This window comes from Homarus americanus, unplaced genomic scaffold (assembly GCF_018991925.1).
Source record: "Homarus americanus isolate GMGI-L3 unplaced genomic scaffold, GMGI_Hamer_2.0 scaffold34360, whole genome shotgun sequence".
NCBI classification, from domain to species: Eukaryota; Metazoa; Arthropoda; class Malacostraca; order Decapoda; family Nephropidae; genus Homarus; species Homarus americanus.
Window position 1 is genome coordinate 5,056,891 of NW_024739403.1, and position 14,422 is coordinate 5,071,312.

Below are 14,422 nucleotides of genomic sequence, written 5' to 3' on the forward strand. Positions count from 1 at the left end.
ATATGAACTGTGAGAACATGCAAGAAGTGGTAATCACAAAGGTTATTCAGACATAACAGAATACAGTTACAGTTACAGGGAATCAATTACGTAGTACACATACATACAGCAGTTTATCCCCCATGCCTACCCCCTCCACCCATCAAGTATAAGGTTATCCCCCTCCCCCCTCCCCCTCACCCAATATAGTGACAACCATAACGCCTTAACTAATTCATAGAATAACATTATCAAATCACTATGTCATTTTATGCATTATAGGAACTGAATAGAATCATTGAGATATATTATAATGGTGTTTTTTCTTACCGCGGTTTTTACCGAGTCATTAATGGTGGTCAGTCAAGCGTCGGAAGCTGAAAACAAAACACGAAAAAGTGAAGAGAAAAAGCTTGTTTTGGAATGCTAATGTTCGCTGATGATGGTGGTGGTGGTGGTAGTGGTAGAGAATGTGGTATGTTTGTATGTGGTGGTGGTGGTAAAGGATGAGGTATGTATTGGTGGTAGTAGTGGTAGTGGTGGTGGTGGTAGAAGATGCGATATGTGGTGGTAGTAGTGGTGGTTGTGGTAGAGGATGCGGTATGTGGTGGTAGTAGTGGTAGTGGTGGTAGAGGATGCGGTATGTGGTGGTAGTAGTGGTAGTGGTGGTAGAGGATGCGGTATGTGGTGGTAGTAGTGGTAGTGGTGGTAGAGGATGCGGTATGTGGTGGTAGTAGTGGTAGTGGTGGTAGAGGATGCGGTATGTGGTGGTTTGTGTTGGTTATGGACTTATGGTAGAGAATATGGTATGTGGGATATATGGTGGGGGTGGTGGTAGTAGTAGTGGTAGTGGTGGTGGCGGTAGTAGTAGTAGTACTGTTACTAGTAGTAGTGGTAGTTGTAGTAGTAGTGGTAGAAGTAGTGATGGTGGTTAACGATGATGTAAATCATGGTGAGTAGGGAGCAAATGAGACCAGTTTTCCCATGTTGGAGGAGGAGGAAGAGGAGGAGGAAGAAGAGGAGGAGGAGGAGGAGGAGGAAGAACCTGTTTGCGTGGGTTCCTCGTAAGGTCTTCCTACACACTCCCGCTTCTTGGTATGTTGATATCTTGACCTCCACTACTGATATCTTTAGTATACTGACAATTAGGAGAGATATACTGATACATTCTTCCCAGGACGGTCTACAAACCTTACAACTGTTTTTTCCTTAGGGGTATTTTCTCTTAACCAATATTTTCCACTCTTCCCAGGACGATCAACCAACCTTCTCTCTGGTTGTATTGTTATGGATATTTTGACTTGGTACAGTTTACCCTAATGGGTCAAATAATTAATTATTCAATTATTACGTAACAAAATTCGTAAATTACCGAGTGAATTCTTTCCCTGCGTCCCAGTTCGTATAATCTTCGAAAAAAAAACTTTATTAATGGAATTTTTTAAATAATTCAGTCATAATTCAACTTAAAATCCAATTATTTATGGTTTTCGATATATTAGTTAATTTAGGTATCTGTTATTTTCTGTCCATCATTCGTTACACTGTTATGGTCTGATCATGGAGTTGTGTTTGATATCTTAGGCCATCAAGCTCTCTGTGGTGCAGGTGTTGGCACCCTCGCTAACCTGAGTGATGTGGGTTCGAGGATTTCGTTCACATCCTTGCGGGGATTCTGTGTGTATTCATTCATTAATAATTAGCGAATGTGTTTTATTATTTTAATGAAGCTATTACATATACTGTATATTCAGGATATTTCTTCATTAAAATATTCGGTATCACTACAGGCTCCCCACCATGCACACCTCACTAATGCAGGTTAGGACCACTTCCCGCTCACCTTTATGCCTTAACAATATCAGATACTTTCATAAGTTGTCTGGCGACCTTACTGTAACTTATTATTTTTAAGAAAAAAATAAAATAGTAATGTTATTGAACATTTATGTTCGTTATTAGTATGTGTGTGTGTGTGTGTGTGTGTGTGTGTTGATGCACCTAATAATTTAACATGTATTCATTTGATAAGTTCATGGTGGCCGTTGCTTCACTCGATAATTTAACCATCTGAATGTCTACACTTAATACTTTGCCCAGTTTGCTTGCTCCTCTACCTAATAATTTAACATCAACACGTCCCTAACGATCATATGATAATCCTTGTGTCTAATTCTGTAATGTGAGTTATTATATCTTTATTTATCTTCTTCATCCTTTACCTGGTCAGTGTTGTCATACCCGGGCTCTTGAATATATACCCGAGAACGTATCAGTATTATTGGTCAAGGCTGCAGGACTTCTCACTTGGTGCCGCCACAACACTCACTGGCATTTTGTTCCAGGAGATCACACAGTGGTAACTCTCTTACCTCTAGGGCTGTGACCTCTAGTGTAACGGCCAGCGACTAATTCCATATTGGTTAGTGCTGGTTGAGGTACCTTATAAACCGTAGTTAAATCTTGTTGATCTCTTGTGTAATATAAACTGGTCAGCTGTAAACGTTGTGGTTCTTCTTGGTAAGGGAGTAACGGCGCCTCTTATAGTCCATCTTTGGATCTTCTCAATTAATGGTCAGTCTTGGAAATTATCTCAGTGACCAACTAGGATTACTATACACCAAAATTGGAATGGCCAGCGTGTCTAAAGAACTTTATAAGAGACGGATCATTTAGATATGTATAAGATATTGGGACTAATCTATAAGGAAAACATGCGTATAAGGCTCACTGGCTCTAGAAGTGATCTGTAACATTAGGTAGAGGAAATTATTATTGACGCCAAGATCTGTTTCACACGTAGTATCAATAAGGGCGATAGTTTCCTGACAGTGAGACGTCTTATAAACCTCCCGACTGTTGTTAACGCCAAAATGCATCTCTTTATATTTATCGACGTAAAATATTTGTAACAGTAATTATTTTCCAAGTCCTTATAGTTAGTAAAATTTGAACTTTCTTTAAATAACTTAATACCATCAGTAAATATCTCCGCGGATGGGATAATAATACCTTGTGTAACATTAAAGGAACAGAGAAACCACGCCGGCCTTACCACACACCTCTGCGGCACGCCACTTGTCACGGATGCACTCTCACCTCCTTTGGTTACTGAATTAAACACATCACCCAGTCCTTCTCACCGTCACCATCAACTTGTCTCTTGAAACTTGAGATTTTTTCTTAACTTAGGGCAAGCGAATGTTTATTATATTTATACTTAAAGGTGTACATGAAGCTACCAAGAGGTCTTTAGTATATACTGAGTATATTTATCCATTAGGTGTATATGATTTTGTTCTCTATAATTCTTAAGGAAAACTCACGATCTTCGTCATTTAACAGGCTCACACAATTCAATTTTCTTGTTTTATACTATTATATTTATCGCCATTTTTAACCTCGGCTGTTCTCGTCATGTACAGTACCAAGTATATATATTACGGTTGTGTGTTCTCAAATATATTTATTCCTCATAGACTAAACACACAAGAAATGCACCTAACTAATTTACTTAAGTATAAAACAAACACAAAAATATAATTAATATTTCTATACATGTAAAGTTATGGAATCGCATTGTTATGAAGTATGTTTTTGGTTAAGTTAATGTTTGTGCTTTAACTTAATTTATCCAGTTATATATGTTTTTCATGTCTTCAGCTACGAGGAAATATTTCTATCTCGCATGAACGTTTGTGAGTCGGGGAATGTGGAGCACAGTTATTATGGGTCGTTTTCGGGGTGTGGTCAGGGTATGTCTGTGTGTACACGTCTCGCCCCAGCTAGATGGTAGTCGGAGTGGGTGTGTCCTACTGTCTACCAAATAATTTGATAATTTGGTACCCTTGCACCCGATAATTGGATAGTCTACACGTCCCGCGAAATAATTTGATATTCTTGTATCCGATAATGTGACAGTCTGCATGTTCTCGTGAAATAATTAGATAATTCATACGTTTGCATCCGATAATTTTAATGTATAGCTCTTTACCGGATGATTCGATAATTTTTTGTTCCTGCAACCAATAGTGTGATAATGAACAGTACACGTCTCCTCCTGTTGACAGTACCAACCAATAGTGTGATAATGAACAGTACACGTCTCCTCCTGTTGACAGTACCAACCAATAGTGTGATAATGAACAGTACACGTCTCATCCTGTTGACAGTACCAACCAATAGTGTGATAATGAACAGTACACGTCTCCTCCTGTTGACAGTACCAACCAATAGTGTGATAATGAACAGTACACGTCTCCTCCTGTTGACAGTACCAACCTATAGTGTGATAATGAACAGTACACGTCTCCTCCTGTTGACAGCAGTACCAACCAATAGTGTGATAATGAACAGTACACGTCTCCTCCTGTTGACAGTACCAACCAATAGTGTGATAATGAACAGTACACGTCTCCTCCTGTTGACAGTACCAACCTATAGTGATAATGAACAGTACACGCTCCTCCTGTTGATACTACCAGCGCCGAACATTATTAAGGACCTCAACTACTCTGCACCATAAACTGTACAGGCGACCTTCCTATACTTATTCTTACCTCAATACATGCAACTTACTAACTAATGGCACTTTACCCATCCTCTGGCAATCACCTACCCCCTTGGCACTCTCACCCACTCCCTGGCACTCTCACTCACCCCCTGGCACGTTCACCCACCCCTGTCACTCCTGCCCACCCTGGCACTCTCACTCACCCCTGCACGTCTACCCACCCCTTAGCACTCCCCACCACCCCCTGGCACTCTCACTCATCCCTGGCACGTTCACCCACCCCCTAGCACTCTCACCCACCCTGTCCCTCTCACCCACCTCTGGCAGTGCCAGGCTGGCACTCTACTCACCCCTGGCACGTCCACCCACCCCCAGCACCTCACTCACCTCCTGGTACTCTCACCCACCTCCTGAGCCTCACCCACCTCTTGGCACTCTACCCACCTTCTAGCTCTCACCCACCCCCTCAGCACTCTCACCCACCTCCTGGAGCTCTCACCCACCTCTTGGCACTCTCACCCACCTCTTGGCATGCTCACACCACCCCCTGGCACACTCACCCACCTCCTGGCACTCACCCACCTCCTGGAACTCACCCACCTCCTAGCACTCACCCACCCCTTGGTACTCACCCACTTCCTGGCACTCACCCACCTCCTGGTACTCTCACCCACCTCCCTGGCATGCTCACCCACCCTCAATGGAACCTGGCGTTGAGGGCCTCCATTTTATTTTTCAGGTGGTTGGTTTCCACTGTCTCCTGGTAGGGTGGCGCTTGGTCACTGGCTGACCTCAGACACTTGTTTTGGAAGCTCTGTAGCTGTTGTAGTCTGGTCTTCCCGAGTGTGACGATTGGGTCATGTACTGTAGGTACTCCAACACGGGCCTCACCACCGCCTTGTACAGGTGGACTTGTATCTTCTTAGGCATCAGTTTGAAACGTTTTAATTTGGCGGCGGCGACTTTGGCTTTCTTTAGTCTGTCCTTCACGTGGGACGTGATGCTCGTCCGAGAGATGGTGAGGCCGAGCAACCTACCTTATTTAGAGTACTCAATCTCTTCGGCGTCTATCATCAATGGGGACGGCTTGAATTTGGTTACTTTGGCTATGGGTATGACCTCGAATTTCGTTTTGTTTGTTTTTATCTTCCATTTTGTTTTTATACCCCGAGATATCCTTTATTGCCCGAGCTGTGGACCTTCCTGGGCAGGTGACGAGCTGTGTCCAAGGCTAGTAGTACCGTATGGTACGGAATATTTTTCCGTACTCCGTACCTGGGTAGAATACCGTACCGTAATTTCGTACCGTACCCCCAATTATTTTCCGTACCGTACAGTGCGGAAAAAATACCGTACCGTAATTCCATACTTTTATCGTACCATCAGCAAAATATGTTTACATCAAAATAATTCTCTATTTGTGAACAATTTATTAAAGTACTTGTGTGGATTTGAAAAGGAACATTTACGAAGTGGCTATAGATGTAAATGTGCTGTGTTGAACTTGACGGGACACTGGAGATAAATTGTATTAGCCTATAGCCAGAAAAATATTAAATTGTAATAAGAATAATTTTTATAATAATAATAAAAATATCAATAATATTGATAATATTAGATAAAGTGCCCCTGCCTGCCTCGGATGACTGCTCCCGACGGCGACAACGACAATGGAAGGAGTGACTGTGGAGAGTTGGAGACACTACTCTCAACTCTCAAGTTATACGTGAATAGTTCGCGTGACGCAACGTGATCAGTACTGGCAGTACCAGACTACCAGCTGGCGGACGGTACTGATCACGTAAGTGCACTCACTGAAGCCACCAACGCATGGGGAATGGTTCCTCCCCTGCTTGAGACTGAGAGACTCATTGAAGGAGTCCCAGCCTGCCTTACCTCCCCCCTGATTATGCATATTTACATTGACTCTTATCGAGTTTCAGTTGTATAATTGATTTGGGATATATTCAGCCGTACAAACTGCATATCATTGCCTATTGTGCTATATGTTTGGTGTCATTAGTTTCTGTTTGCTTTATTTTTCGTACAAAACAAAGAAATGGTGAAAAGACTTCATTCGAAAGCGGATTTCATCTTTGTCTTCGACCTTTTATGATAAATATTTAAATATTTCTAAAATCCTCTCTCCTTTTCTTTTGTGGGGTATAGCCCACCCGGGCACAGGTCATCGACCCACAACTGGCCCTGGAGGACGAGAAAATAAGAGTAAAAATAAATGAAAAATAGAAGAGAAAAAGACTATATTAATCTATACCACAAAGATGCCGGAAAACCAGCTTTTTGAAGTGAGACAGATTGTAAGAGTTTGGAACACAGAAGAAGGCAGAGCATTCCACAGTTTGGCTTTTTGACAGTCCAGATATTTAACATTATTTTATATAATAATAGGTCGGCTTACCAATCGTGAACACATTTAGTTTGAATAAGTGGACAGGAACACGAATGTTTTCTATGAACCAATCAGCTATTTGTAACTATAGACGAGGGACGTGGTTTACGGGCCAGGTGAGCATGAAAATAGTACAAGTACTACTACTATTACAGTAACTAGTTATTACTACTATACAGACAATAATTACATATACTAATTTACTCCTCTCTTGACAACTAAATAATTAATTTCAAACAGTTCATGATAATTTCGACTCCTGAAAGAAATTGATATATTTATTTCCTTGAGACAGTAGACACTCGAGACATATTTCTTCCAAGACATAATTAATTCAAGACGTTATTTATTAGTCTCGTAAGATGTCTTCGCCACAGCCCCCAACAGCCAGTCTCGGCAACATTAATACATCAGGGTCGAATTTCACCATTAAAGTCTAGTTGAGTTTATCGGTGAGAACAGGTAAAAAAAATATGAAATAAAAAGGGAATTGATTGTTACACCTTTGAGAGGAAGCTTGAGTGAATTTGCATATCGTAAGACGGCGGAGTGTTTGTGAAAGATTGAAGGTAAGAGTGTGTAGCTATCACGGCGTGTCTGTTGGTCTGTCAGTCCTGATTTGCTGCCGATTATGTTGTCGAGGTGGAGGTTAATCAGTACTAGTATGCAAGAGAGAGAGAGAGAGAGAGAGAGAGAGAGAGAGAGAGAGAGAGAGAGAGAGAGAGAATGGACGTAAATCAATGTCAGGAGAGAGAAAGAGAATTGGACACGCGATCATGGGGGGATTAGATAGATAGATAGATAGATAGATAGAGAAAATCAGTGTATCCATCTATTCCCCTCTATTTGGGATTGATCAAAGGTTAATTGACAGGTAGATAAGCAAGTCACGAGGGTTGTAACACACACACACACACACACACACACTAAAGGTCTGCTGAACGGATCGTCTTTAAACGCCAAAGACTCGGCAATATTTACAATCCACAAGTCAGGCAGGCGGCTTAGGTAGGGTTGCTGCACGATGGTGTGTGTGTATGTTGAGGGAACTCTTGCGAAAATATGTTGTAAAACTTGTTGAGTATAACGGCTGTTCTCTCTCTCTCTCTCACACACACACATTGACAGTCAGACCGAGAGAGAGAGATAGAGAGATAGACAGAGGGGTAAGCTCTTGACCTAGAGTTAAACAATATTATTATACTAAAACAAATTATCTTAAATACTTGTATGTTATAAAAAAATATAATTAATTTAACGTGAATTATATCTAGTTAATTATATTAATAATTTATCACAATTAGAATATGTGTCGAGTGAATAATCTATGATAGCGTCAGTTATCAAAGGTTAATTAAATATATACTCTATATATTTTAACATTTCTTCATCTTAAATGGATTACCCAAACTGGATTATCCCGAGTGGATTACCCAGGTAGGATTATTTAATAGGATTATTTATTGTTAATTACCTGAGTGGATTAAATATTGCGGCTGAGACAGATAAATCTTCTTAATGAGATTACTGATGGAAGATTACCTGTGGAAGCCAGCCAGGTGTAAAGGTGATGGGGAGGAAGAGAAGTAAGAGGCGGGAGAAACGTTGGAGGAGGAATAAGAAAAGATAAGAAAGACAAAGAGGAGAAGGAAGATGGAGAGAGGAAAAAGAAGAGGAAGGAGGGAGAGAAGGAGAAAGGAGACAAGGAGGATGATAAAGAAGGAAGGGAGGATGAAAGAATGAAATCTATCTCTCTACTACTACCCACTCTTCTTCCCTCTCCCTCCACTCTCTCTCCGTCTCCCTTCTTCTTTTCCACTCCCCTCCTCTTTCTCCCCCATCTCCTCATCACTCCCACTCCCCTCCTATTACTTCTCGCCTCCTCTTCTTTTCTGCCCACCTCCCCCCTCCTCCCCCCCCCTCTCGCCTCTATTTTTTGCCCCACCTTGCCTCTCCTTTCGTTCTCGCTTCGCCTCGCCTTCTCCCCTCGCCTCTCTCCTCCTCAGTCCTCCTGTCTCTCCCTCTCCTCCTGCCTTGCCTCTTCTATCCTGCTCGCCCCCCTCTCGCCTCACCTGTCGTCCCCCCGGCGGCATCATCAGAGGACAGCCACACAAGAGCCCGGCAGGTAATTAGCGATTACCACCCCCTCGTCTTCTTCTCCTCCTCTTCCTACGCTGTCCCTCTTCCCTTTCCTCAGCGACTTCTTCTTCCCCTTCCTCCTACACTCCCCCTTTTCCCTTTGCTTCAACGACTCTTTCCTCCTCCTTCCTCCTCCTCCTCCTCCCTCGTCCCTTTCCTCATCCCCTTTTCATCTCTCTCTCCCCGTCGTCTCTTTCCGATTACACACACACACACACACACTCTCTCTCTCTCTCTCTCTCACACAGAGTCAATAGAGTCTCGCCGGAACCACTCACTCCATTAATGATATAACTAGTCTCTCGACAAAACCAGCTTGGAAAATTGCAACAGAGTCATGAAAACACGCAATTTTCTGTGACAGGAAGGAAGCTCTCTCTCTCTCTCTCTCTCTCTCTCTCTCTCTCTCTCTCTCTCTCTCTCTCTCTCTCTCACAATAACAACATAACTCACACATAACTAAATTCCTTCATCTAATTTAATAGAAGGCAATTATCATCCCGATTATTATTGCGCCAATTATCTCTGACGTAACATTAATAGGGTTTACGATTGTTTATAATTATTGTAATATAGAGAGGGAGGTAATTACCCACCTGTAATTACCTGTTAAAGTCTTGGTAGTAATTGAAGCTCGGTATTTGTGATTTATTTTCATTAAGATTATTGCTGAGATAACACTGGCCGGCCGTCCCCTGGTTCTCACATGGAATAAATATTAATTTACGATGAATGATTACATTATTTGGATGGTGGTGGCGGTGGTGGTGGTAGTGGTGGTGGTGGTGGTGGTGGTGTGGTGGTGGTGGTGGTGGTGGTGGTGGTGGTGGTGTGGTGGTGGTGGTGGTGAGGTGGTGGCGGTGGTGGTGGTGAGTGTGGTGGTGGTGGTGGTGGTGGTGGTGGTGGTGGTGGTGTGTGGTGGTATTGGTGGTGGTTGGTGGTGGTGGTGGTGGTGGTGGTGGTGGTGGCAGTGGTGGCGGTGGTGGTGGTGGTGGTGGTGGTGGTGGCGGTGGTGGTGGTGGTGGTATTGGTGGTGGTGGTGGTGGTGGTGGTGGTGGTGGTGGTGGTGGTGGTGGTGGTGGTGGTGGGGGTAGTGGTGGTGGGGGGTGGTGGTGAGTGGTTACTAATGTTGTTGTCAACAACAGGAGATATGTAAATAGTATCTGTTTATCTCTCCTTCCGTGTGTGTGTGTGTGTGTGAACGTGAAATCGAGACAGTGATATGAGGGATCCCGACACATTACAACCAGAATATTTCGTCCATAAGGTGTGTGGGAAATTCGCCATCAGAATCACCTGAAGATTAGACATCCTACCTTATTTCTCCTGATGATTAAATACCTTAACTTTACCTAATACAGCCCAACCTAACCCTGACTTAACCTAACCTAACCTAACCTAGCCTAACCTAACCTATCTTATCGTAGCCTAACCTAACCTATCCTATCGTAGCCTAACCCAAGATAACGTAACGTAACCTAAACTAACTTAACATAACCCTCCAGGTAGCTTTCAGGTATTTAATCATCAGGTAAAATAAACTAGGGGGTTAATCTTCACGTGTTCCCCCTCCCCCCCATCCCCCCACCGCCCCCCCCCCAAAAAAAGAGTGAGAACGAAAATAATTCAAGGAAGGAATTGTGAAAACGTATGTTGAGGTGGTGGCCGCCTGTCTACCTGTAATTACCTGTCAGCATCCATCACCAAGATCCCCCGCTTCACCCACCTGATCTCCCCAGACACCTGCCTCTCTCCTGGCTAATATATGTAACCGGTGTGTGAGAGATATAATATAATATACAGAACCAAGTGTAGGAAGCATATAATATATCCAGTAAGGTGTATGATGTATATATATCTCTCATGGTATAAATATATGTAGTCAATTGTCTGTAAGTTCACACACACACACACACACACACACACACACACACACTCCCTCTCCCTCTCTCTTTCTCTCCATATACACGACAACATTTTCAACTCACAAACATCAAATTTTCCTCCTCTTGCCCCTTCTCTTCCTATCCTTCTCTCTCCTCCTCCTCCCCCTCCTCTCCCCCTCCTCCTCCTCCTCCTCCCCCCTTCTTCCCTTCCCCCTCTTCCTCTCTCCTCCTCTCTCCAACCCCCAAACTGTGTGATGAATGACGGTCGAATTTTTGTGGATTGTCAAATACCGAAACTAATTGGTGAGATGGGGGGAATTTATGGTAATTAGGTCAGTTGTTGTCCAGTTAATAAGGGATGTGAGTAAAGCCAGCTAGTTTTTAGGCAGATTTTGGCCCACTGAGAACCAACCTGTATTCTCTAAGGCAGGAGGGGACTGTGGCGGACACATTGATGAACATATTGCAATTTTTGGAGAAGGGAAGGAGTGAGGATGTGAGAGGCAGGTAGGAAGGAGGGGGTGTTGGTGGTTGGTGGTGGTGGGGAAGAAGGAGGGAGGGGGTGGGTGTGTTGGTGATTGGTGGTGGTAGGGATGGATGGAAGGAGGGGGGGAGGGAGGAAGATGTGTTAGTGGTGGTGGGGAAGGGGATGAGGAGGAAGGGGGTGCTGGTGGCGGTGGGGAAGCAACATGGTAGAGCTGCAGGAGAACAGATTGAACAGAGAGCAAAACTGTGGACGATAGAGATAAGGAATAAAAGAGTTAAATAAGAGACTAAGAGATAGAAAGGGAGATACAGAAACGAAGAATGATGGAGAGATAACGAGAACAAAGAGACAATATATCAACACTGGAGAGGAAACTAAAAACGTACATTAATTGGTCGCACACACACACACACATAACCTAAGGATTTACCTCATATATCATCTGTTCATGTATACGTACTGTATGTGATACAACCAACGACGGACAGTACATGTAACTCGGCCGACATGTGTGTGTGTCATCCAGTGTGCTTCATGTCAGCACCAGCAATACCCTGTTATCTCTTAACAGTTTCTCGGCCCAGAAATGTTTTACATCCGAAGCGCATTTGGGTAAGACTCTCTCTCTCTCTCTGTCTCTCTCTCTCTCTCTCTCTCTCTCTCTCTCTCTCTCTCTCTCTCTCTCTCTTCTGTCATCCTCCTACTCTTTCTCCTTCTCTCTTTCTGTCCAACCTCCCTTCCTCCCCCCCCCTCTCTCCCTCCCTCCATCTCTCTCCACCTACCTCACTCTTTCTCTCCCTCATTCCCTCTCCACCCCCCTCTTTCTTCACCCGTTTTTCTCTCTACTTCGCTCTTCTTTCCATCCTTCTCTCTCCACCTCCATCCTTCTCTCTCCACCTCCCTCCCCCCTCTCTCTCTCCTCCCCCCCACTCCTTCTCTCCACCTCCCTCGCCCCACTCTCTCTCTCTCCTCCCCACTCCCTCTCTCTCCCACCTCCCCCCCACTCCTTCTTTCTCCCCCTCCCCTCGCCCCACTCTCTCTCTCCTCCCACCTCCCCCACTCCCTCTCTCTCTCCCCCTCCCCCTCCTTCTTTCTCCCCCTCCCCTCGCCCCACTCTCTCTCTCCCACCTCCCCTCCCCCCTCTCTCTCTCCACCTCCCCCCACTCCTTCTCTCCTCCACCTCCCTCGCCCCCCTCCCTACTCTCTCTCCCTCCCTCCCCCCACTCTCTCTCTCTCCACCTCCCCCCACTCCTTCTTTCTCCACGCCCCCCCCCCTCCTTCTTTCTCCCTCCCTCCTTCCTCTCTCTCTCCCTCCCTCCCCCACTCCCTCTCTCTCCACCTCCCCCACTCCTTCTTTCTCCCCTCCCCTCGCCCCTCTCTCTCCACCTCCTCCCCCCACTCTCTCTCTCCCTCCCCCCCACTCCCTTCTCTCTCCACCTCCCCTCGCCCCTCCTTCTCTCCTCCCACCTCCCTCCCCCCCCTCCTCTCTCTCCCACCTCCCCCCCACTCCTTCTTTCTCCACCTCCCTCGCCCCACTCTCTCTCTCTCCACCTCCCTCCCCCCCACTCTCTCTCCCTCTCCCACCTCCCCCCCCCCTCCTTCTCTCTCCCCCCTCCCTCCGCCCCCCTCCTTCTCTCCACCTCCCTCCCCCCACTCCCTCTCTCTCCCTCCCCCCCTCCTTCTTTCTCCACCTCCCTCGCCCCACTCTCTCCCTCTCCACCTCCCTCCCTCACACACGTTAACATTCTCGGTCTTGGCTGATGACATTTGGACCAGGCGAGTCAGGAGGCGACATAAATATAAACACAGAAAACGAGTTTGGTAGAACCTGACTGGATTACAGGATCTAATCTCTTAATGTACGATCCATTTAGTATTTATAATCCTCTTTTGTCAAACATGCTGGCGCCATTCACAAAGAATTCCCTCCTAGAATAATTTTGGAACTGAATTTAGCTAAGAGTTTACGAGTCACTTTAAGTAAAATTGTTTTTGCTTTGAATTTATTTGTTCTTTGGGTCATTTTTTTTTATTTTCCGAGAATTTATAAAGTATTTTTTATAGAATTTTTTTAAATTTTAGAATTTATATTTCATTTAGAAAGAATTTTTCTTTCCCTAGAAATTTCGAATGTAATGTTTCAGAAATGTTAAATATTTTTTCCATAGAATGTATCGCCACGTAGACAGAATTTCCTTCTACTACGGCTAGATATAATTCTTTAGAATTTACGAGTCACATTGAAAAAAATCTCCCTGTATTTTCAGATTTTTTTTTTTTTAGAATTTATCAGTTATCTACAAATAATTTACTCTCAGAATTTATGCCGTCTTTAAAAGATTATAGGCAAATATTTAAAAAAAAATCTAAGAATTTTTTACTTGTAGTTGAAAGAAAAATTTCTCCTGCAATTTGCCACTAAGGAACTATTCTCGTACATATTACATCATTTTATGGAAATAGAATTATGTAAATATAGATAAACAGACAGGTAGATAGACAGGTAGATAGTTGTAGCCAGAATAACAGGTGGACAGACAGTGAGACAGACTGTACGACAGGAAGAGAGGTAGACTGTAGGGACAGAAAGAGATAGAGAGACAAGCAGAGCAATAAACATAGATATAGACAGAAAGACAGAGCAACAGACAGAGAGACAAAAAGAGAGACAGAAATAGACAGAGGGACAGGTAAATGCTTGACTGCTTAAAATACCTGTCTGACTCAACCATAATTTGCAGCGTATTCACTCTTCTTCAATTTCAAGTCATGGTGGCAGAGATGTTGTGTTGTCGCAAACAGGTTTGTGTGTGAGAGAGAGAGAGAGAGTTTATAAGATAGAGTTTGTATGTGATGAGGTGGTGTGTGTATGAGAGAGAGAGAGAGAGAGAGAGAGAGAGAGAGAGAGAGAGAGAGAGAGGCATAACCCACTCCTGCAATAAAACATCTTGAGCAGTACATTAAGATACACGTAAGATAAGACACTACAGGCACATAACAAACTCGTA

The 14,422-nt window shown here is 44.0% G+C and overlaps 1 protein-coding gene across 2 annotated transcripts in view; it reads left to right on the top strand.

Annotated features, from left to right (window-relative positions):
• The window catches only part of LOC121874560 (protein Wnt-2b-A-like), a 49,468-nt gene that overhangs the window by 10,073 nt on the left and 24,973 nt on the right, over positions 1-14,422 (top strand). The window lies entirely within an intron of this gene.